Source organism: Hibiscus syriacus, unplaced genomic scaffold, assembly GCF_006381635.1.
Source record: "Hibiscus syriacus cultivar Baekdansim isolate YM2019G1 unplaced genomic scaffold, ASM638163v2 tig00109972_pilon, whole genome shotgun sequence".
NCBI classification, from domain to species: Eukaryota; Viridiplantae; Streptophyta; class Magnoliopsida; order Malvales; family Malvaceae; genus Hibiscus; species Hibiscus syriacus.
Genome location: NW_024062543.1, coordinates 2,614,590 through 2,639,956, shown reverse-complemented (window position 1 = coordinate 2,639,956; position 25,367 = coordinate 2,614,590). Strand labels below are relative to the sequence as shown.

Genomic DNA, 25,367 nt, shown 5'->3' with positions numbered 1-25,367 from the left:
TAGGCAATGAACAATTCTCACAACTTTGGACAAAAATACTCTCCAAATAATAAGTTTTTTTCATATAGATCCTTTTCAATTCTTATTCTTCATACTTTACTCAAAACTATAAACTTTAATAATAATAATAATATACAAAGAGTTAAATCTAATAAAATATTAATAAATTAAGTAAGCGAAAATTATTTTATATTTTTAATATTTAATATATTAATTATTTTACAATTTTATAAAGTGAAAATATTATTATTATAAAAATGTAATTATTTAAAATAATATTTAATTTTCAGTTATTAAAAATATATATATTATATATTAAAAAATAATATATTTGTCAACTCGAAACCACAATATTATTTCTCATATTATATTATATTATATATAAATAAATATGATACTTATGAAAATTATAAGTTTGATATTAATTCTATATTAAATGTATTTTTTTAAACTTAGATAGTGTAATAATTAAAATATTTTTATAAATTTTCATTCAAATATTTATAATTTAATATTAAAATTTTACTTGTTAAAAATATGTAACACAAGCATAATTTGTAAAATATGCATAAAAGTAATATTATATTATTCAAACCAAACACTGTAATCTTACATTTATGCTAAGCAAACCAAACAAGATAATACAACATTCCCAGAGTAATGTTACATTTCGGTAATCTTATTCCTAGAGGTAATCTTATATTCCGTTAACCAAACGCAACCTAGAGGTAAAACTCCAAACCATAATGAAATTATATAATGTACTCATCCAAAAAAATAATTATATAATGTATTTTTTTGTTGTCGTTCAATTCTAAGGCTTCGTCGGGTCATACACCTGGTTTTGATGAGTAAGTCTCTCAGTGAATATTTTCTACATACACAAAGATTCGAACCTTAAACTTTACATAAGTGGTATCAGGATTGTAGACACCCGTTTTTGTCCGGGTTTTTTCGTTTTTTTATTATTATTATTATTATTATTATTATCGTCATCTTATTATTTTATTATTATTTATTATTACAAATTTTTGCAGGCTCAAACCCGAAGCCCATCAGATACCAAACCCGACCCAGAATTACAAGACTTGGAGCCCAGACCCGGTTCAGGCCCAATACCCAAACCAGGCCTGGATCTGGCCCAAGTAATTAGGGTTTTAAACCCTAATCATATCATCATCCAGCCGCCGCCGCCGCCAGCAGCAAATGAACAGCCGCGCCGCCGTCACTGTTCCGGCCCACTCCGATGGTCCAGCCGCCGTTCCCGCGCCACCATCGTCATCTACAGTGAAAAATCAATCAAACAGCAACCCCATCAGTCCCAAATCAACCCAAATCAGTAAAAAAAATATATCCAAACCCTAAATTAAAAATACCTAAATCCCGATAAATCGGGAAATTTGTCCCTACCAAGGTCAGAGACCCTTACCCCTATTCTAGACATCATCATCTCACCAAACGAAGAAAATCGACCATAAATCAAGCAAAAAGATCAGAAAAAAAGGGAGAGGACATTCGGGGGGTAAAAAAAAAAAGAAATAGAAAAGAGAGAGAGCCAAAACTTACCAAGAACGGGTCACTGTTGCTTCATCGGAGGAACTGGGCCATCTTCGAAGGTAAATTCCCACCTTTGGGGGGGGGGGTTCGGGTTCAAGTTGGTTGTGGGAAGGGGAAGAGCTTTAGGTTTTCAAAAGAGAAAGAAGGAAGAGAGGAACTTAGGGTTTATGGGTGTTTGTTTTAAGAGCCGACCGCCGCTGGAAACGCCGTGGAGCGGCGGCTGTTCGATGGGTTCGGGGAGAGAGTTCAGAACTCTCTCATTTCTTTTTTTTTTTTTTTTGGGGCTCAGGAAGCAAATGAGAAATGTGAGATGAGAAAGCTTTGGGCTTAGGGTTATACATCTCCCACGAAACGACGTAGTTTCAATGGGGACCGATCTGTAATTTCATTTGGGTTAACTACACGTTTAGTCCCCGCGCTTTGTAATATAATTATTAAGTCATATAATGAAGTTATATATTATTTGATTTCAAGCCTTTGTTTTTCCTTCCTTGCATTTTAGTCATGCTATTACTTGTTATGCTATTCTGGTTATATTTGACTTTGGTCCCAATATTTATAATTATTTCAATTCAGTCACGGGTTTTTGTGTATTGCTTATTTTTTGTGAACGTTCGAATTTGGATATGATATTTATGTATCTTACATTTTAGTCACTGATCATATGTTATTTTTTTTATGTTCGAATTTGACAGCAACATTTGTAAATCTTTCATTTTGGTCACTGTTTTACTTTTGGTTTAATTTTTTATTCAGCCTGCATGTTTATATTTTAATGCAATCTAGTCCTAAGCATTATTTATGGGTTATTTATATTTCTGGTTCATGTATTATTTAATGTTTGCTATCTGGGCTCTTCTTTATTTATAATTATTGTTTAGCCTTTTAAGTTTCTATTATTTTCATCTTGGTCCCTAATCTTATTTGTGTATAATTTGCATACTGTTTAATATTTTGTTCTTGGCCCTGGATTATTTGTTTTATTTGTTATTTATTCCTTTAGGTTTTTATTATTTTTTATTTTGGTACTTTAAAATCGAATGTGATTATTTATATTTGTGTTTAGATCTATAATATTTTATTTTAGTCATTTAGGTATGATTTTATTGTACTCGTTACTCGGTTATTTGTATTATGTAAATAATGTTTTTAGTAATGTGAATATTTTATTTTTGTATTTCCAATTACATTTATTTCATTTATTTTTATCTATGTATGAAATATTCGATTATGTTTCAAGAACACGTATGTGTAGAATGGGCGTGGAAAGTACCACTTGATCGAAGTGGTGTGATCCGGTACGGCATTCTAACAACATAGAAACTTGAAATAAGTCGAGTATATTTTGCTAATTAATTTGTTCAAACGATGCAATGTGTGTTATTTTAAGTGACAATTTATTTTATTTTATGTGAATGTAAATTTCAAATTTTTTAATTTGTATTCAATTCACGTTTTAGTTAATCAATTTACTCGTGTGTAAACATCGTTTTTAGTTATATTTGATTCGCAATTTTTTACATAATCAATGGTAGAATATTCTTTTACAAAAGAGAAATAGTTGAAATAGCTTTCCCGATGGAGGATTGCAAATTTCAAGATTTCTTATCGAGTTAAAGGATTTTCTTTAAATAGTTAACTCGAAGTAAATTAATTAAATTTCAATAAATGGATCATAAATTAACTTTATATTTAATCTATAATTTCCACCATTTACAACGATGTGTAAGCGACACAGTACCAATTTTTGGGCGTTGTGGGGGTGTTTACCCTTCCCCGCACGTAACCGACTCCCGAATCCATTTAAATGAATCTTTGGTAACGCAGACCGAATCTTGTCTTAAAAAATGATTTTTCTTAAAATTGTTTTAAAAGACGTTTTTAGGTATTCGACCTACCTAACCCAAAGGTTGATGGCGACTCTTTTTAATTTTATTCAAATCAATTCAAAATCACCCATTTTTTCCAAATTAAAGTCATAATTGTTTTTAAAAAATAATATTTAATTGTTTTACAAAAAAAATGGTTATGACAAGGATGTTTACCACTTCAAGGAATCCCGTTGAAAATTTTTTTTTCCCCGTATACTCTGCATTCCTTCCAAATTCAGATACCAAAGCCATATGAGCAACAAGATTCCCTTGGACCACAAATGCTTCATCCCTGGATTTCAAGAGGCTCCTTTAAGTCTTAGTTACAACATTAAGAAATCGAAATAAGTTAAAAAAATATAAAGATGAATATTTAATATTTTTTTATAATAAATTATTAAATATTTAGTTTAATAATAATTTTTTGTAATTATCGAAATCACTTAATGCTAAATCCTAAATCAATTGGTTGTTGATTATAAATTTGGGTCTTTGTTCGAATACTGAGTTTCAGCCCAAAGCCTTCTGAGCGGACCCGGACAACTCGTGAGTCAATCAATTATGACTCTACAGTCGCTAACTCACAATCGAAAACCGCGAATCCCCGGCAGAGGGTTTATGAAACGGTGGCCAAATCAGCGAAATTCACATTTCTTATTTTCTCTGCAATTCCTCAGTCATCGGAAATGGAGACGGCAAGGCTCCGTTTGGTGTTTGAGGATCCGAACATTCTCAGCAAGTCCCAGAAGAAACAAGGCCTAAAGCGAAGCTGGTTTCTCCTTAAACCCAAGCATCGAACCATCTTCGATCTTACCTGCGATCTTCTCCGCATTTTCGACATCCGTAAATCTTGCCCCAACGGGCTCATCCTCTGCGTAAGTCTCTCTATCCATCTCACACTGTTATATGTATTGCCTTGTCACGCTATTAATTTTTCATTGCAGATGGATAGCTTTGCTTTGCCTCCTTTCGAATCGGCTAGTATTTTAAAAGATAAAGATATAGTTAGGTTAGTGTTTTCTACTCTTGTAGTTTGTGCATGATTTATTTTGTATGGTTACTTTTTGTTTATTATGAAAACAGTGTGAAGAAGAAAGGAAGGAAATCGACTGAGATTATCGAGGCTGGCAATGATTTGAACTCTTTGGAAGATTTGGAATTTGTAGAACGACTGCCTCTGGATACTGGCGTCAAGCTTCTAGCTAATGCGGAATTTGATAAGGAAACTGGGGGGTACGAAAGCAAATCGGAAGAAGATGAACAAGAATGTGTAGCATTGGAGAATCAGCCTCAAGTTGAAAGCACACCTGTTGAAAACATTGTTTCGAAGAAAAGAAAGGCTCGGGATGAACTTCCAAGTTCGAGGCAAGTTACTTTATACAATCACATTAAACCTTCGTATGTTACTTGATTTGTTAGATGCCTGCACTAGTAATTGCTTATCATTTTAAGTTTTGACAGTATGCTACATTTATTTTTAGGAAGAAGAAAAGCAAATTGGCTAGTGCTGAGAAATCTCTGGTTTCTGGAGATGATGGACTTGATGTTCATTCAAAGAAAAGAAAAAGCTCCCATAAACAAAAGGTTGTCGCCAATGACAACGTTGTTGAGAAGGACAAGGCAGTTGACATACAGGGAGAGCCACAGAACTCAAGTGGCCCTGAAATTGATGAAATACTGATGATGAAACCAATTTGGGGAGGTAATATCTGTCTTGACAATGTAGGTGATTACAACATATCATTCGGGAGAAAGAGAGATTTAAATAATATTTGGTATTTATATCCCTCATTTTGGTTTTGGTTCATCTTTTGTGCAAGTTAATTCTCTTTCTGCAATGTGGATGGGTATTTCTTCATTTGCTTGTTTCTGCTTTACAGGTCCTCCCAGCTTCAAAACACCGGTAAAGGGAGTGCTGATGAACCTAAGACAACTACTCAAGTCAAGAAGGTTATTTTTGACATTATTGTTTTGAATGGAATGAACTAGTTTCATCAATGTCTGAGATGGTATCATATCTCTAAGAAAATTGATCTATGAACTTGTGTGTGTCCTTGAATAGTCAGTGTCATTGTTGGTAAGACTGTAAGAGCAATAACCCCAAGCCATGCAGCTACCTAATGCACACATCCACGTAGTTAGATGTTGATATTTAATGTTCCTGGCTTAGAATTTAGAATTGTACTTTCTTAATTGCTTGATAATATCATAATTTTCATTTTTGTCAACTGATCTTGGTGGCCTTTTTGCTTTATCCCATATTTCAGTTCTAACACATCCAATCCTTCTGTTTAGCTTCTTACTATCCAGCTTCCTAGTAGAAGTGCACGGCGTAAAAAGGCTAAAAGGCGGTGGTTGAGGGAGCAGGCCAAAATTGGAAAGGAAAAGGTAATATAGTCTTTAGAAATATTGTAAATTTATTTTGGGCCTTTTAAGGTCAAGATTTTTTTTTATCATTGGACAAGCAGTTCTAGAAATAAAGAAATAACGCCTACCTAGAGATGATTAAAATTGACAATTCAGAATTTGCTTGTTTACCATGGATTGATGGACAAGTAATATGCTTTCTTTGGTTTTGGCTTTATATGATTATGAGCATGCCATACATGGATGTAATTGAGCGTTGGTGTGATTTCTTGTTTATATTAAGATGAAGATCAGAGGTTATAACTTACATATTCTAGTACATGAATGCATGCAAACATTTGTGTGTGATATTTCTTACACTGTTTGGTAAGCCATAAAATTTTTGAACTAATGAAGCATATACATATGGTTTGTTATATGACGTTAGAAAAAAGAAACTTCTCTATCATTGACTTCGATGATAATTATGTTTGATCTGATTTGCAGCTGCAATCAAAACAGCTGCATGGAGAAAACGACCAGCAATTACCTGCAAAAGAAAATATCAAAATTTCAGAAGACTGTCGACAACCAATCAGCAATAATGATGTCGAGGATAATGTGATTCCAACATTAGTAAGGCCAGGACATATTCGCTTTGAGCCCCTTGAAGAAGGTCTTGTTTCTATCTCTTTCTAGTTCTTGAGGCTTAGCTGGGTGATATCAGTGACCAGCAATCTGGATTTACAACATAAAAGCTTGAGAAATGGTTTACAATGTTTCTGACCTGTTTTCCAGAAAATGCAGAGCAAGCTGTCCAACAATTCGGATTTCAGCGGTATGCTTTATTTTTTTGTAGTTTGTGAACTTTGCCACGTCTCTCTCCCTTTTTCTCCCATTTTCGTGAAATTGCTTTGAGGAATATATATGATGCTGAAAACTTATCAAATCAGTTATTCATAGTTACTGGTTCAGGAATGCCTTTAATTACAGAACTACAGCATCGAAGTGTCCACATATCCTGTAATTCATGTCTGTTGCAAAAGTTGTATGCCAGGGCTGAGATCCAGCTGCTGTTTTGCTTTTGTGCTTTCTTCCGGAGTGCAGAAAACTAACAAAGGTAGCCTTTCTTTTTTCTTTTTCTTTATTTTTCTCCAGATTGATTATTCCTCTCTAATTGATGTCCGCCTCGTCAAGCATGGCAATCTGAATACGACAAAAGCAATTGCCGATAGTGGCAGTGAGAATTATGCACAGGATCAGGATGTTTTAACGAGACAGCCAAATGGTAACAAGGAAGTGGCCACTGCCTCAGCCGCCCCTCCTGCACGAGGTATGGATAATTCTTATCGTGTAAAATACCAGGTTTTTGAATTCGACAACTTACATAATGTTTTCATATTTTTGGCAGCTAATGGTGCAGTAAGTGTATGGGACGAACTTAACGAGGCTTCAAGTGCAAAGAAGGCAGAGCTCTCTAAAGGGGATGGTTGGAGTCGAGCACCTGGTCATATAGGTCCCTGAGATGCAGCGCCCTTGGCCCCACCATGGCCTTAAGAGCTCAGAATAGGATCTGAAGAATAGCACCAGCATCATTTTCAGGTGTATTTCCTCTGTTTTTGAACCTTAAAAAGAGGGGAGTAAGGCGATTTTGTTTTGGCTTTCGCTTTTGCTTTGCCATGTACACAAATGTTTCGAGTGCCGTCAAAAGCTAATGCCTTCTGTACTTTTTGCTGTTAGACAGGCAACTTGCTGGAAACTCTTGATTTAACCCAGTTTTATATGTTTTATTAAACAATCACCTCAATTTTATGTTCTATATTGGTAGATAATGCAAATAACGGAGACATGTTCCTATACAAAGGCAACAACTTCACTGCAACTGAAGAAGTGAAACTGAAGAGATATGATCACAAGAACTACTAATTGCATCTTGAGCATTTATTTCCAGTTTCTATATTACTCGTTTACAACAGAACTTTGATTTCTTTACATGTTCTGTTAAACAAAAACCTCGGATGTTATCGACATACGCCGCACAAGCAGATAGAAATCACATTTGCACTGCCTGGGCTGCAATTTCTACATTTCCTATATTCATCGATGAAAGATTATTACCAACCTCTTCAAAGAGACCTCACATCATGGTAGCCCAGTTCAGCCTTCTGGAATGATAAAACCGTCGAGAAGGTTCATGAACTGCTCTGGTTCCCCGCCTTCTCGAATTATCTGCATGTCGAGTAAAATCTCCATGTTAGATTTACTTATCTAACTCATACGCATGGGTCATAACATGAGACAATGGCGGTAAACAGTAAACCAACCTACCTGTATAGAGGCATTGAGAGGAAAATCCATTTTATTAAGAAAGTCACGGCCGATAGATTCCCAGTCCGTGTGTGTTCCATCACGGCTTAAAAGTTGACTCTGCTCTTCTTCACACCCCACTTTACGCCCTAGCCAGACATATAAAACACTAGAACGGTCACTTACACCCGAGCTCGATTCGGAAGCCAACAGCATATATGTTGCTGCGGACTCGAGGATGTGAGATTGATGCATCTTCACTTTATTGAGTGAAGGCCATTGATACAGAACCGAAGTGGTTACTCCGGTAGGTTGAGCACGAAATCCTCCATATTCCTTTTTATCTTCAGTTCGACTATGTGACTCAATGCAAGCAACAGCTTCAACACCTAACATTAACTCTTCTCTATTGTCTTCAGGTCCATATTCATTACGATCTCGGTCGCTCATTACAGTATCATCCAAGTCGGGCAGAGAAAAGGACCAAGACTTTACGAGTTTACGGGGGACTGGTGCATCTGCTGATGGTAACCACATGCGAGGTGGAGGATGACTCCCCATGCGCTCTGCGAGGGAGGGTGAGGTACCTTTACAGGGAAAGCAAGGATTTTCCGCTCTCAAAGTTAGACCGGAACAAAATGACTTTTTCAATGATGGGAAACTTTCTTTATATGGTAAACAAGAATTCACTGCTGAGGAATGTTTGATTGAAGATAGATCAGTGGCTTCTAGGCCGGAAGGTGAAGGCTGCTGAGAAGACCAATTCGAGGATGAGGGTGAAAAGGTAAACGAACTGGCATAGTCGGATGTTGAAGGTGAAAGTGAAGGAGACTTGGAACTGAATTTCGAGCTGCTGGCTGCAAAACAAGAAAAGGAATTTGGTGAACCGCAAGGAGAACTTGGTTCCAATGGAGAACCAAAACGAGTGACTAACTGTTCTTCATCACAAGGATCTTTACTCTGAATCAAGCTGTGATCTGGGGAACAATCAAAGGAATCTGGTGAACCATATGGAATGATCATCGACGACGATGGAGATGAAAATGAAACAGTATTTTCTGTGTCTTTACAAATGTCTATGACCATATCTGATCTACCATTGACTGGAGTCAAGTTACAACCCAATTTGGATGATTTGACGAACTCTTTCATGATTCCACTAGCAAACTTCTGTCTTAGCCTACCCCACCCATTTTCTCTGGCAGGAAGGCAAGTTTCAGATTCGGTGTTCGACACCGAAAAAGGTGGAACAACTCCACCAGCAAGTGCTTTATGGTAAAGTTCGAAATCCAAATCATATTCATCTACCTTCCTTTGGCCTACACAAATTTCGCTTACTGCAGTCGTGTTATCATTCTCGGAAGCCAACTTAGCTACTTTCTTGCCCTCTGCTCTGTTGCAACCATCCTCCGAGAGCTGTCCACTAGCAAGGGCATCCCAGAATTCTAAAGGCTCATCCCCTTCTCTCACAGTTAAAAAAGGACCCTTTGCCTGTTCATACCGAATAACCTGATTGGCAGCCGATGCAGCGCTATTCGACATCACATAGCTGCATCTCCTTCCAACCCAGACATAAACAGCACAAGGAACATGCACAACAAACGCCCCACGAGAATCGAGTGCGTGTTTACCTGGATGATCTACCATTTTCGGCACAAGATGAAGAGCATCATACGGGGAATGTGGAGCCATCCTGTACATCCGAAGCACGGAATTCGGGCTAGCAGGCACGGCATGAACCCTCTTCTGGCACTGCAGAAGCTGGAAGGCAAACCCTGTATTCGGATTCGTCACCCCTCGAGCCGCCTTCACGTACTGAAACGCATCCTCGAAGCTCTGGCCTTCCCTCACATGAGATACGCAATAACCAGAGAAGACGATCTCGAAACCCCCTGGCAGCAGTGTACCAGCACCTTCCCGCCTTGCTCCCGGACATCTTCAAAGTAATCGAAAACATCATAGAGAATGCTGGTGATGTCCTCGGACGGGGTATCCTGTAACCAAAGCGTTTTGTAGACAAGATCATGCTTGAAATACTCGGGACAAACGAAGCCGACGCAGTTCAAAACATGAGTAATCCCGTTTGTTCTCAGGATTTCCCTGTTCTTAGCAACAGCATCACTCCCTAAATAAATATGTTCAGCTATCCTGGAACACTCCTTATCATAGAAAGCAAGCTTATCCTTCCTCAACTGAAACTCCCTACAGGAACCAGGATTCTCAAGCGGCTTAACCGAGGCCCTCGGAGTCTGGGGATTAGGCCAAACACCGAGATCATCGGAACCGGCTTTCGGCCACTCTTCTACCGGCCTTCTCGTTATAGAGAGCGGAGGCAAACAAGACCTCCCCTTCGCGTTCATAGGCGGCTTAGGGTGAGGCCTGCACGGCGAACGGTCGGTCCAAGAGACCGACCGCAGATACGGCTTACGGGCAGCAACACCGGCAGCCGCCTTGGCATGCCGGTCCTTTTCTTCTTGGCTTAACATCTCAAATAACCAGAAGAAAAAAAAAGGAGAACTCAAACAAAAATTCCAACAAACGAAATGAAACCCATTAAAGGATAGTTCCAGGAAAGTGCATTCAAAGTGAAAAATATAGTCATATTGATAATAAAGAAGTAGACAAATTTCTACCAAAACCCCTTGACTATTCTCTCTCATTCATTGTTTTTATATATTTTCCAAGTAGATGTACAAATAGAAAGAACCAAATTCAAACACGAGTATGACCCAGTAAAACTTGTAGCTGCTAGTCTTACTTATTCATTTACCAATCAAAATCCAACTGCCAAAGACAGAAAGATCATATATATATATATATATATATATATATATAATTTTGTTTATTTTTTATTTTAATAAAGCTGGGAGAGCCTGAGATAGTTGAACAGAGACTTACCTCAAGTCCATCCTGGAAGAAAAATATAAAACTGCTGATTTACTGCCAAAAAAATAGAGAGTCGGATGGGTCGAGTTATGTCAGACTCGGAAATAGCCAATAGGAGGAGGAGAGTTTTGTTTGATTCACGGCATTATACGCACGTCCGTATTATATTGGATGTATTTAGGGATGAGTATGGACTCGGTAGGGTGAATTTTATTTATTTTGAAAGATATATTTAGTAAGATACATATTTTCATTTCATTAATAAGATAATATCTAACGTTGATAGTTTGTGTCATAAAGACTCAGTTAATGAGTCGATTCTTCTAAAAACGAAACTGACATTTTTATCTTATACAACACAAAATAATATTATTTTAAAAAATAATTAAAAAAGGGCCAAACTAAAATATGCTTCTTTTGGTTTGAAAAACCAATGATTATAAATAAAACATGGGTAAACTACGTATTTAGTACGTTAACTATCAGTTTTAGTCTATTTTAGTATCTAAACTTTCAAAATTTTCAAAACCATAACTAACGTTTAATTTTTGTTGCATTTTAATACCCTGCTGTTAAAAACTTAACATTTTTAGTACCTAAGCTATCATTGTTGTCTATTTTAGTACCTAAACTTTCAAAAAAAGTATTCAAAATTTAACGTTAAATTTTGAACATGGTACTAAAATGAAATAAAAACTAAACTTTAGGTATGATTTAAAAAAATATTATAATATTATAATAAAATTTAAAAAATATTATAATATTATAATATTATAAAATTTAACGTTAAATTTTGAACATAGTACTAAAATGAAACAAAAACTAAACTTTAGGTATGATTTTAAAAAAAATTAAAAGATTATGTAATAAAACAGACCAAAACTGATAGTTTATATGCTAAATGTGTAATTTACCCTAAAAACATTATCTTCAATTAGAAAACGTTTTTTAGCCCAAAAAAAGAAAGAATTTGAGTTTTTCACTTAAGACGGCTGGTTGAGTGACATAAAAATCAATTTGGCATTTCTTGTTCCATCTTCTCATGTACTAAAATTTCTATTATGGACGAACGATAATGGTTTAAGTAGTAAGTAACTTAATATCGATTAAGCAATGTCTCATGTTCAAATAATTGTGTATACAGAAAATCACTGTTGAGAGACTCACCTACCAAAACCAGATGCACAACCCATGTCAGTCCAGATTAGTCAAGACAAAACCTTGGAACGGGATTTAATCTTGAACGTGAAGGGATAACTTTATTGAAAGTTATCTTATTGATAAAAATCAACATGTATCATAATTTGATTGAATGATTAAATTTATTGAATTAAATTTAAATTATGATAAAATTGATAAAATATGTAAATAATAAAATAAAATATAATTATATAAATTACTTAATTATGACATCATCATTTTTACATATTAACAGTAGAAAATATGTAAATAACAAAACAAAATATAGTTATATAAATTTATTTAATTATCACACCATCATTTTTGTGGATTAACAATAGGTGGTTTGACTGATATCAATTAAATAATTAATAGATTTGATTGATAAAATTAATAGATTAATGGTCAAATTAACACCTCCTCATGATTAAGGGACTATTCAAATAGTTTACCCTATAAATAGTGACACGCGACTATTAATGGAAGGCTGGCTGGCTGGCGCAGCCTTTGAAGTCAAAACAAGGGTCAAATTCTACAATTTGGTCCCCGTATTAAACATAAATTGGGAATTTAGTCTCTATATTATAATTTCAGTTTAAATTAAATTCTAAACATCTCTAGAAGCAAACGAAAAATAAGACAAAAATAAGGGTTTGAAAGATCCAACCAAAGAAATTGGCAGAGTTTGTTACAGCCAATCAACCAATCAACAAACAAAAAAGCAGCCTAATTACACAACCAATGATTGGTTAGACTATACCTCAAACATTACAAATGAAAAATTAGTACTATCAAGTTTATTAATGGCTTTGCCCTTAAGACGAACAACAACCACGTTGACGATTTCCTTAAGAATATCTTCAGCAGATCGTAATTGCTCTTGTTCCTAAAGTGCAAACCACGCAACTGTCAAAGAATTCCGGCCTATCTCTTATTGTTCTGTTATCTACAAAATTATCTCTAAAATTCTGATCAACAGAATGACTGAGTTTCTCCCTCAGATTATAACATTGAATCAAACTGCTTTTATCCGAGGTCGCAACATCATTGACAATTCCCTCCTCGCTCAGGAGATTGTTAGAGGTTATGGTAGGAAATCCATTTCTCCAAGATGCACTATGAAGATTGACTTACATAAGGCTTTTGATTCCTTGCATTGGAACTTCATTTCTTCTATCCTAACTGCCCTTAATTTTCCTCCCCGATTTATTGCTTGGATTGAAGTATGTTTTTCCCAAGCAAGATACTCAATCTCCTTCAATGGCACTTTGATTGGTTATTTTAAAGGAGCAAGGGGCTTAAGGCAGGGAGACCCTATTTCCTCATATTTGTTTGTTCTTGCTATGAACGTGCTTTCCAAAATGCTAAACTTGGCTGCTTCAAAAGGAATCTTTGCTTTTCACCCAAAATGCAAGAAGATCGGGCTTTCTCACCTCTCTTTTGCTGACGACCTACTGATTTTCTGCAAAGGTAATATTGGTTCGGTTGCTGGTGTTTTAAGCGTTCTTGATCTATTCTATGAATTTTCAGGGCTAAAGCTTAATTCTTCCAAATGCGAGATTTTTACGACGGGTATTTCTTCAAGGGAATTGGCGGATATAAAGCTTTTTCCTGGATTCAAGTATAGTTCTCTTCCTGTCAGATACCTCAGTATCCCATTAGTTACTCGCAAGCTCACTATGAAGGATTGTTAACCTCTTATTGAGAAAATAAAATTGCGATTGTTCCACTGGTCTTCTCGAATCCTCAGTTACGCTGGCAGATTGGAATTAATTCGCTCTGTTCTGTTTAACATCAGTAATTTCTGGTGCAGGCAGCTTGTCCTTCCTGCTTCGATCCTAAAAGCAGTCGACCAACTTTGTGCACGATTCTTCTGGAAAGGCGATGACAAGCCTGTTGCTAGAGCTCGAGTAAGCTGGGATTGTATGTGCCTCACTAAGTCAGAAGGTGGTTTAGGTCTGATTAATACTTCAATTTGGAACAGAGCATGCACTATCAGTCTCATAAGGAAGATTCTTGCTGGCAATGGATCATTGTGGGTTGCGTGGCTTCACAATTACGTGGTTAAAGGGTAGGATTTCTGGCAATTCGAGGCTAGAACGAACATTAGTTGGGGTTTTAAAAGGATTTTAAAACTGCGACCTACTGCTTTTCCTGCTTTTTGGTTCTGGTTTCATGAGTACCAAAGAAATATGTGAGAATATTCGGACGCAAGTGCAGAAGGTTGGTTGGCAGAGACTAATTTGGTATCCTATGCATATTCCAAAGCATAATTTGATTGCTTGGATGACCATATTGAACAGATTACCTACAAGAGATCATCTACAAAAAATGGGAATTTACACGGATGGACTATGTATCAACTGCAGCATTCATCAAGAAACTAGAGATCATATTTTCTCTAATTGCTCCTTGGCTGTTGGTATATGGAGATCTATCCTTAGCATGAATGGGATGAATTATTATGCTTTGTCTTGGGATGTAATGGTATCTCGTGCTTGTGCCTCTTGGAAAGGAAAATCACTCTTGACCACCATTTTGAAGATTTCGTGGAATGCTCTCATCTACTTCTTGTGGCAGGAACGGAACCGGAGATTATTTCAGGGCCGATTCCGATCTGCTGATGATATTCTTAAGGAAATCGTCGACGTGGTTGCTGCTCGTCTTAAGAGCAAAGCCATTAATAGACTTGATAGTACTAATTTTTCTTTTGTAATGCTTGGGGTATAGTCTAACCAATCATTGGTTGTGTAATTAGGCTGTTTTTTTGTTTGTTGATTGGTTGATTGGCTGTAACAAACTTTGCTATTTTGGGTAATAAATTGATTAATTATCCAAAAAAAAAAAAGAAATTGGCAGAGTTGACTGTCTGTAAACACACTCATATTTGGCCATTTGCAACAGTTGTATTGGGGACTTAAATTGAGATTATGTAGTGTTTATCGTGATTATGAACATGACGGATACTGTTGTGATCATTACGAGTATAGTGATCGTGTAATAACGATTTCAAATAATATCGTTACTGCTATATAACGACAATTATCCAAATAACGGACCGCTATTCTGGCTGCTAATTTCAGAGAGACCACACGGCGGATATCGGGGGACAAAACGCAAGTGGGTCGTCAACTTTCAAACATTTTGTTTCTCGTGGGTTGATAGATATTCTGGTACTTTTATCTGAGATGAGAAATCAAAGACCATGACTGCTGCTACTTTGAATCTTTCACAGTAGAGGCCACTACTGCTGCTCACATGGAGCTTTAACCGATCCGATCCGATCCGGTAAAAATAAGTGACGGATCCATAAATATTTTTAGAATGGACACGTATATATTCCATCAACATAGGGATGGATACGAGATGGGTTGGGCCGGATTTTTAGCCGTCTTGACACCTACCCAAAAATATGTTGTCTATATCTGTCCCCGACCCGGCCCGATAATTTTTAGCTTTTCTCTTGCCTCGATTTTTTGACTAAAATCTTGACCCGATCCGAATATATCAATATTTTAAAATAATTAAAATAATATATATATATTTATAATAATTCATTATTTTTGAAATTATCAAAGTCATATATTTTATAATAATTTATTATAATTTTAATCATTAAATAATATATTGTAACGTTATAAAAATAAAAATATTAAAAATCTTAAATACTTATATATAACCGGTCAGTGATTTTCACCTTAAATCTGGCCCCAACCCGCCCCAAACCTACCCATCATATAACCCGCTCGCCCCGTCCCGAACTCCAATTTTTTTAATAAAAAATCACTCTTATAGGGTCGAATTGGGTCGAAACCCGTCGAATCGGATATTTGACTATCCCTATACCAACATAATTTTGTATTTGGACAAATTCTAGGTTGTGTTGGTGGATTCTTGATGTTCTTTTGCTCCCTTCGTTTGTAGGGTACCTGTCTCCTAAACCTGGATCTTTCACTGAACTTAGCAAAGCGTGGTAAGTTGTTCACAAAGAGTGTGAACAAGGTTTTCGGTTGGTCACCCATACCAGGCTAATTTACATGAAACAAGTTTCGTGTGTGTTTGCTTTTGTTATGGACAATGGCAGGTACACCACTGTATATATAAGCTACTCAAGTATGCTCTCCTTCAACGTTCTATTCTCTTCCTCATCCTATTCTTTCCTATCATCACGCCCATCCCTCTGTCGACGAATTCACGATGGATTGTTGGCGAGGGAGGACAAGGAGGGAAATTATATCGGATTCAAGATACACCTCTCGGCCAAGCTCAGACATGGAAAATCGATTTGCCTCGATGTAGCGTCAGAGAACACTCTCATCTCAAACAGTTGCAAATGCATAAGTAAAGACAACACATGTGACCCTTCGAGCCAATGGTTCAAACTCGTGGACAACATAAGGAGAAGCAAAAGGGTGGAACGATCTTTGTTGCAATACTTACCTGGAAAGGCTAGCCTTGAGGGTAGCAACGATTGTCTAACGGTGAGGATGCCAACGAGTCATTGGTGATTAAAATGACCGGCCAAGTGTACCCAAGGCAGTTGAACCCCATTGTCACAATTCGTTTGGCGATCGTATACATAGGCTGCTTGCCGAGCCCTTCGACAAGCATCAGTTCTGAGTGAGATGACCAGCTTATGCCCCCAAGCTTTATGCGACGTCCTCTCTCGTCCACAATCCAACGTGAATTCGTCCACATAGGCAGGGGCGTGATATGGGAAAGAATAGCATCGGTTCTAGTGTGACTTCGATAGAGTTAAGTTTAAGTACGATAAAAATGCTATATGTAACAGTTTAATCATAGTGCAACCTCGAGTAGTGAGCATGTTCCTATAGATTTGTGGAATCCAATCTTCCAATATCCCTTTTCATCTCTGATCACTCCATCAAAAAAAAAAAAAGAACAATATTAATGTGATGATAAAATTACTTTATGTATTATCATTATTTATATCTTTTTACTTGTAAGAATCTCTTCATTTTCAACTTTATATTTTGATTATTGATTTTGTTTAATCCAATGATCCTATATCAATGTAATTTTTTTTATGGTGGATTGAGTTAAAATATATAATTGAGGTTAATACCAGAAAAATACTAAAGAAAAAAGATAAATTATCCTTAATTTTAAAAAATAATTTAAATAATTAAACTTATTAAATTTAATAATTCAAAAACCGTTTAAATTTTCTAAATTTCTATTAAATAAATAGATTTAACTCTCTTTTTAAAATAGACAATTCAATGTTTTGATATCGGGGAAGGGTTTAGCCTGGGCTTTCAGCATGGATCTGTAGGTCTTCGGCCGGTTTCTACTCCAAGGCAGGTCCCTCTGCTCCATTACCGGACGAGATTAAGATCGATATATTGAATGACTTGAACACAGGTTTGTAGCATATACCGCGAGGTATAAAAATCTTGGTCGTGTACACTTGAATAAAATTCGATTTGGCTCGAATAATTTTCTTCGTCTTTTGATTTATTCAGGTGAAATTGCTTGGGTTTAACTTTGAGTTTTGATTAATCTATGTAAAAGAGAGAACAATTGCCTTTATTGATAAAATTAACTGGATTTTGTATGTTCGCTACCTATCTAATTCCTATTCATTCCGAAACAAATAAAACTAAAACCAGACGCTCGATAAAACTAAACGCTTGCGCTGCTCCTTGTGCTATCCACGAGTTTGAACCATTGGCTCGAAGGGTCACATGTGCTGTCTTTATTTATACATTTGCAGCCGCTTGTGATGATAGTGTTGTCCGACGCTACGTCAAGACAAACGGATTTGCCATCCCTGAGTTTAGCCGAGAGATGCATCTTGGAATCCGATATCATCTCCCACTTCGAATTCGAGCCGGTGCAGAAGATGCCAAGCTTCGGCCGATGTCCCGGATTTGCCAGCTTAAACATAAACGTGTCCTTGTTGCTAGTAAGTCTTGTGGGGGGAATAACTCCAAGCGTAGGACTCAGTGCAGGGACTAACTGCAACCGGTGGGCGAATGGTTTCCCTGTGATACAGAGCCCGTTAAGGGGTGGAAGATAACTTTGTGCGTTTGGCTTCCGACAAACCTGGACCTGCATATGTCGTTGCGGAATAACAAAAGATTTGCATCAAATTTCTGTTGACATCATCAATCTCAAATAAAAAGAAACTAATATACGTCGACTTACCTCGGAAAGGAGCTTGGAGAGCTGAAATTCTTTGTATGAAGCTCGAATTTCTGGGTGCACACCAGTTATAATCCAAGACTCCGTAGTACTCGTTTAACCCGACAGCTCCTGCTCTCACATAGTAGCTCCCGGTGAGTGTCCACAAGGCCCAATCCAGGTCAAGCTCAGCTGCCACGCCCAAGAAGCAATTCAAGTACCTATTGCCATTGACATTGGCTCCTGTTTGGTCGATCCCGAACTCGCTAATGAACAACGGGTATCCTTGCTCAACCAAATACCAGACGTCTTCAACATGTAAGTCGCAACTCTGCCACAAACTTCGTTTGGGTTTCCGGTCACCCATGTTCGCGGCCCATCGGAATCCATACCAATGCGCCTCGATACTAGTTTCCCACTGAACGTGAGTTTTACGGATTGAGTCTTGATGAATGACAATCTCTGTCAAAATCAAATCCTGAAAGTATAACGAGGACATCCGGTTTGCCGAGTGCACTGCTTCGGCTCCTTTCTGCATGTACTGTACCAGTCGTTGACGTTCTGTTTCGGGCCTCTTAGCTCGTTCCTCAAGCTCATGCCGACCACGTTGGTGACACCGTTGAATAAGGTAGCCATCCGAGTCAGCCCGGTGATCCATTGATCGGGTTGAAGTACTTGTCACCAAAGAAACCGTTGTCGTCTAAATTATTGCAGCACCAACCGGGTTGCTGATGTGATTGTCAAGTATGACCATCAAATTGTTTTCCCCTAAGCTTGACACCACTGCCTGGAATAAAAACACCAATTAATAAATGAATGCGGTAGATTAAGTTTGAGACATGTTTATCAATTCTAATAGGAGAGTTGAAAAATCTGTGATAACTGGTAAGCTTTGATGAGGGGGAACATCGATGATGGAAGGTTGTTGGCTTGAATTCCAGCGATGGATTCAACGAAGCCGAGTCGTTGAAACGACTGTCTAACGGTAAGAGATGCTAAGGAGTCATTGGTGATCAGATAGACCGGCCCAAGTGTACCTGACACAGTTGAATCCCATCGACACAATCCGTTTGGCGATCGTATCCATAGGCTGCTTGCTGAGCCCTTCGGCAACCATCAGTTCCGAGTGAGCCGACCAGTTCACGCACGCCAGCTTCACACGTCGTCCTCCTCATCAACAATCCAACGTGAATTCGTTGACAGGGCAGGGGCATGACGATGGGAAAGAACATGAAGAGGAGGAAATAGCCGAGGAACAAAACTCGCCATGCTGCTTTTGTTTTGACTCTGAAGGAGAATAGACGTTGAAGGAGAAGTTACTGGGACTTACAAGGAGAAGTTTACTTGGGTGGCTTGTTATATAGTGGTGTACCATACAAAAGTAGAGACCTATTCTAAATAAAACTTGTTAATTATTTGTAATTAGAAAAGCACAGCCCTATTCTAATTCTAATTAAACTCTAACATATTTATTTATTAAGATATATTATCTGTAATCATAAAATATTGATTTGGACATCCCAAAACACAGTTCAACTCCGACCACCTTGGAATAAAATATTAATTTGGTTTTGCACTTTACTGTTTATTGTACATCCATTGTTTGGTTCAATGATAACATCTGCTGTTTACTCTTTAATTTATGTGCTCTTCAATTCATACTTATTGGTTTTTCGCTGTTGGATAGTGTATTATTCATTTCGTCTTTTACAAGATATGCTTAAAATTCGACGTTTAATAACCAAGTTATCGTGAAATAAACACCTTTAAAATAAGTTTAACAGCCTTGCTCTCTACTAACCGGACAAAAGAGGGCGTTTGTTCGACAGAGATTTCAGATCGTACATGAAAATCCGTAGCTTAATCATCTTGCTTCAAACAAAAACCAGTCCAAAATAAACGAGAAGAACAATGCATAAGAAATGATGGCAAAATTTGTAGAATAAGATGACATATATTGTTCTTAATTTCAGTGGAATTTCCGAATCAGTTTCACTCCTAGGGAGGGGGCCTCGTAATACAGTCTCTTGCTTACATTGATGGTAGTCGCGGTCTGAGGCATGTGGCTTATCAATTAAGTTTCCGATACAATCTTTTCCGATTGATTATAGACTCAAAAAATGTCTAGTTTAACGATGTTGTCGACACATGCTCCCTTTAGACACCATTCTCTATTGGTGATAGGTTTGCATGTTAAACAAATGCTCGAAACAAGTAGCCTGGCTCTGCTCTTCCTAGAGGACTCTGATCAGGTATCATGCATTTCAAGCCAGTTCAGTACATTTTCTTTAGTATCTGCCTTTAGTATATAGTATAGGCAAGGGTCGTTGAGGTCGGGGTCATTATGCTCCCACTCTGCAATAATAAGATTGCTTGTCGCGGATTCCGCCTGCAATCGAAATGTTCGGAAAACAACACGAAATAGTAGCTTTACAGCTGGTTGATAAAAGCTGATTTTTGAAGCTTGCTCTCTGCAATGCAACCACATGACTTCTTTAATTGCTCACCTGCCATCGATGTTTCCTCGGAGTGCAACTGATATGGGGCTTAAGGATGACATTGCAACAAAGCCTATCCAAAACACATGATCGCGAAGCTTGAGATCACTGCAGTCTTCAAAATGTTCATCAAGCGTCAAATAACTAAGCCATTGGCTTAACATTATCAAATAAGTATGAATATTTGCCTCAAAAAAATTATCCGTTTCTCTCTATGAAGTATGCCCTTGAAGCTTTGTAATACATCTAAACTCTTGTTTAATCATAACATGATATTGAATTCTGGATAATTGAATCGATTAATAACATTTAATTACCATTATACTAGCAACTGAAACAGGTGACCTGATGATCAAACATGGTTGAGGCAGAAACCTAACGGTGGTAGCCTAGAGTAGCCAAACCTTGCTTAAAAGGTAATTTTAGAGTCCAAATCCTCCTACGCAAGTATTGAAACAAGTAGGATTATACGAGAAAGTTCGGTAAACAGTCAGGGTCGATATGAAGTAAAAGCACGCCAATTGCCAGGAAGAAGCAGGGCCTAGTCACGAAACGTCCCGATAGTTGCCGAAGGATTACATTCTTGACACGAGTGGCAGCCGTTTCACCTGATCGAATAGCAAGTTCAAGGTACACTACAGCTTTCATCATTTCCCCTTCCTGTGTATTATCATCGCAACTCGCGTCAGTTTGGATAGCATAAACACAACAGTATTGCCACACAATTATGCCATTGAGAAGGAAGATATTGATAACAAGCACACAGACAAAAAAAAATGGCAGACTTGAAACAGAATCAAGCTTCCATTAACATATCAGGTTTTGTGCATATACATATCTCAGACATGCATCTATTAATGTTCATATATTTAAACAAAGATAGAAGAATTCGACATACTGAAACTAGAGTGAATCCATGCTGGAATTGAGCTTTGCGATGGCCACGATCAGCTGCTCTCTTCATCCATTTCCTCGCTTGCCGACGAGTATGTGATAAACCTTCACCGAATGTACAACAAATCGAAGCATTATACATGGCACGCACATATCCACCTTCAGCTGCCTCTAGATACCATCCAGCCTGAGCAAACAATAACAAAACAAAGTAAACCTAATCATCAAAGTTTTCCTCAAATGGAAACGCTCACTAATTATGATATAAAAAGTGGCTAAGCAAAGAAATTCCATACTGCTTCTTGAAGATTTCGTTCCACCCCAAAACCTTGATCCAGGCAAAGGGCCAACTGGTACTTTGCTCGAACGTGGCCCCCGACTGAAGCTTGATGCAACCATTTTATAGCTTCCTTATGATCTTGAGGTTCACCTGGATATTGTTCAGCAGTCACTCCAAACATGATCGGAACCTATGCGATTACCGAACAACGATTTCTTATATTTATAAGCTAATCTTACAGAAAAAAAAAACTCACAAAATACCTTGTAAGTATAAGATTCCGAGATTGCACCGGCCAGCAGTGTCACCAAGGGCGGCGGCTCTTTGATAAAAAGCAATTGCTTCTTCCTTTTGACCCTTTTCCCAGTAAATAAGCCCCGAATTGACCATAGCGATCGTGGAGCCCAGCTCAGCGCCTTTCAAGAAAGAGTCCAGAGCTTTCTCCAAATCGCGTCGGGCACCGCATCAACCGTGCTTGAACCGCTTCCCGTGACGCAGCAGCACCATCGCTTCCCTCAGCAGCCGAAGCGCGTCCCTCCAGGACCTGCAAACCAGAGACGCCGATAGGACATTCTTGAAATTGAACGCCGCCGCGATTTTAGTTAATATGTCGAAAGGGAAAGCCGAAAAATCTCGATCGCCGGTCCGGGACGACTGCGACGACGGTTTTAGACCAAATTTTGTACTGCGCGGAGGATTAGTCCTACCTTGTCTTCCGTCGGGTTTGGATGACGGAAAAGAATTGAACCGGTAGGTGTCGGATCGGTCCGCCCATGTTTTCGTGTTCATGTGGCCGATTATACTTTACTGAGCTCAAATAGTAAGCGTCAACGGAAGCATTTAGTTATTTTCTCAAAATAGAAAGTATAAGGGTAAAATCCTTGCTTACTCACTGAACTTTACTTTCTATCTTATTTCATTTACTGTATTTTCAATTTTTTCAATTTTTTCACTGAACTTTAGATATGTCATAAATATTCTTAATCAGTTAATAATGAACGTTTAATTACTCTATTGTAATCGTTGGTGCTCAAGTCCGTGATCTCTAAGAATAAGAATCATTTTTTTAACCACCGAAGTAATTTAGTTCGTGCAAAATTAACAGATATTATCATTATTAGTTAGGGAGAGAGGCTGGTTTGGTAAAGTTTGTGGAGTATGCCTGAAAACATGCTTATGATGATTATGGGATAAAATGATGATTTAAATGACTTAAAATATATTTTTAAGTATATATTTTTATTTTTATGACTTAAGTTTGAATTTCGATTTTATAATTATGGGATAAAATGATGATTTAAATTATGATGTTATTGAAATAGAAAAGTAATAAATTCAAATGTGAAATAATTAAACATAAACAATTCAAAAAAAATTAATAATTAAACATAAGTATTAACGATTATAATATAATGAAATAAAAAGAAAATATTATTTTAAAAATTATTTAGGCATGCATGGTGGGTTTTTGCTTTGGGTGTCAAAGAAATTTAATTTACTTGCAAAAGGTGTTTATTTTAAGATAATGTACATTAAGATTTTATTTGAATTCGAACTCACTTTGATAAAAATATATGTATTGAGGTGATTATAAAGTAATATGACTTCTAAATACACTCAACCTTTGACAATGAACGCTTATATGTATTGAGGTGATTATAAAGTAATATGACTTCTAAATACACTCAACCTTTGACAATGAACGCTCAATCATCCCGTTGATTTAACTGTTGGTACTCAAACCCGTGACCTTTAAGAACAACAACGATTCCTTTAACCATTAAGATAAGTTGGTTCGCGCTATTCTACTAGAATTGGTTGCTATATATCGTTTTTAACTTATATTGTCTTTTATTAGAAAAGAACTAAATCATAAATTGAATAAAGTCTAATAAATCTTAAAATTTCTCGTGTTTTATATAATTTGTTAATTATTATGATAAATATTTATATCATATGTTATATATTACTTTTTTTATTTACATTATATTTTCTTATCACTTTGAATTTTTAATTTATTTTTTCTTCAATTTTATTTCTGTGTCATACGTTGTTAGAGGTATGATTGAAGCCCAAAATTTCACAAACCCCACTCCTTATTCCGGTCCATGAAGTTTAAGCTAAAGTTAAATACTTCCGACTCCAAAATTATAATTAATTTTAGGGTAAATTACACGTTGGGTACCTAAACTATCAATTTTTATTTGTTATAGTATTTAAACTTTCACATTTTTCAAAACCATACCTAAAGTTTAGTTTTTGTTTCATTTTAGTATCCCGTTCAAAATTTAATGTTAAGTTTTGAAAAAAATTTAAAAGTTTAGGTACTAAAATGGACCAAAACTAATAGTTTAGGTACTAAACTATCAATTTTGATTTGTTATAGTATTTAAACTTTCACATTTTCCAAAACCATACCTAAAGTTTAGTTTTTGTTTCATTTTAGTATCCCGTTCAAAATTTATTGTTAAGTTTTGAAAAAAATTAAAATTTTAGGTACTAAAATGGACCAAAACTAATAGTTTAAGTACTAAACTCATTAAGTTTTTAATGATGGGTACTAAAACGAAATAAAAACTAAATGTTAGGTATGGTTTTAGAAAAATTATTAGGTACTAAAACAGATCAAAACCGATAATTTAAGTACTAAATGCGTAGTTTATCCTTAGTTTTAAGAGATGAAACAGTCTCCAAATCTTAAATTCTAAAATTTAAATCTTAAATATTAAGGTTAAGTTAAATTAAACTTAAAACCGATAATTTAAGTACTAAATGCGTAGTTTTATCCTAGTTTTAAGAGATGAAACAGTCTCCAAATCTTAATTCTAAAATTTAAATCTTAAATATTAAGGTTAAGTTAAATTAAACTTTAAACCCAAAGCTTCACAAACCTCCTCCTTTGTCCCGGTTTGTGAGGTAGAAGCTAAAGTTATATGTTTTCGAATCTAAAATTTTGTTAGTTTTATGTGATGGGTGTAAAAATCGAATCTCGATATATATAATTATTTTAATTTTTTTTATTAATCTAGGATAAGTACAAAATAATTTGTTCAAAGATAAACTCTAATCTTTCGACATTGAACGCTCAGACCCCTGGAATCTATGGTGTTCGAACATGGGTCTTCTTAAAGAACACAACAATTCTTTATCACGGAAGCCAATTGGTTCATGCTTAATTTGAATTATTCGCATGCCTAAAAAAACACATTTACCCCTTTGTTTGAAGCCAAGTTGAGCCCATGTGGTCCAATTTTCTTGTCTAGTGTGACAAAGATGGTTAAGGGTGATGGGGATACCAATAATAATCTAGCATTGCGTGAAGGATGGTTTAATTATTCTATTCGAACCATAAACAGAAGCATTTAATATGGAAATAATATCTATTCGGTACACCGGTAATAA

At 36.5% G+C, this 25,367-nt stretch overlaps 3 pseudogenes; 1 reads left to right on the top strand and 2 right to left on the bottom strand.

Moving 5' to 3' along the window:
* The first annotated feature begins 4,000 nt into the window (after window positions 1–4,000).
* On the top strand, window positions 4,001–7,710 carry LOC120211352 (annotated as a pseudogene).
* Window positions 7,711–7,715: 5 nt separating this feature from the next.
* LOC120211536 lies at window positions 7,716–10,775 on the bottom strand (annotated as a pseudogene).
* A 10,289-nt stretch (window positions 10,776–21,064) lies between these two features.
* Window positions 21,065–22,810, bottom strand: LOC120211250 (annotated as a pseudogene).
* Window positions 22,811–25,367: the final 2,557 nt, after the last annotated feature.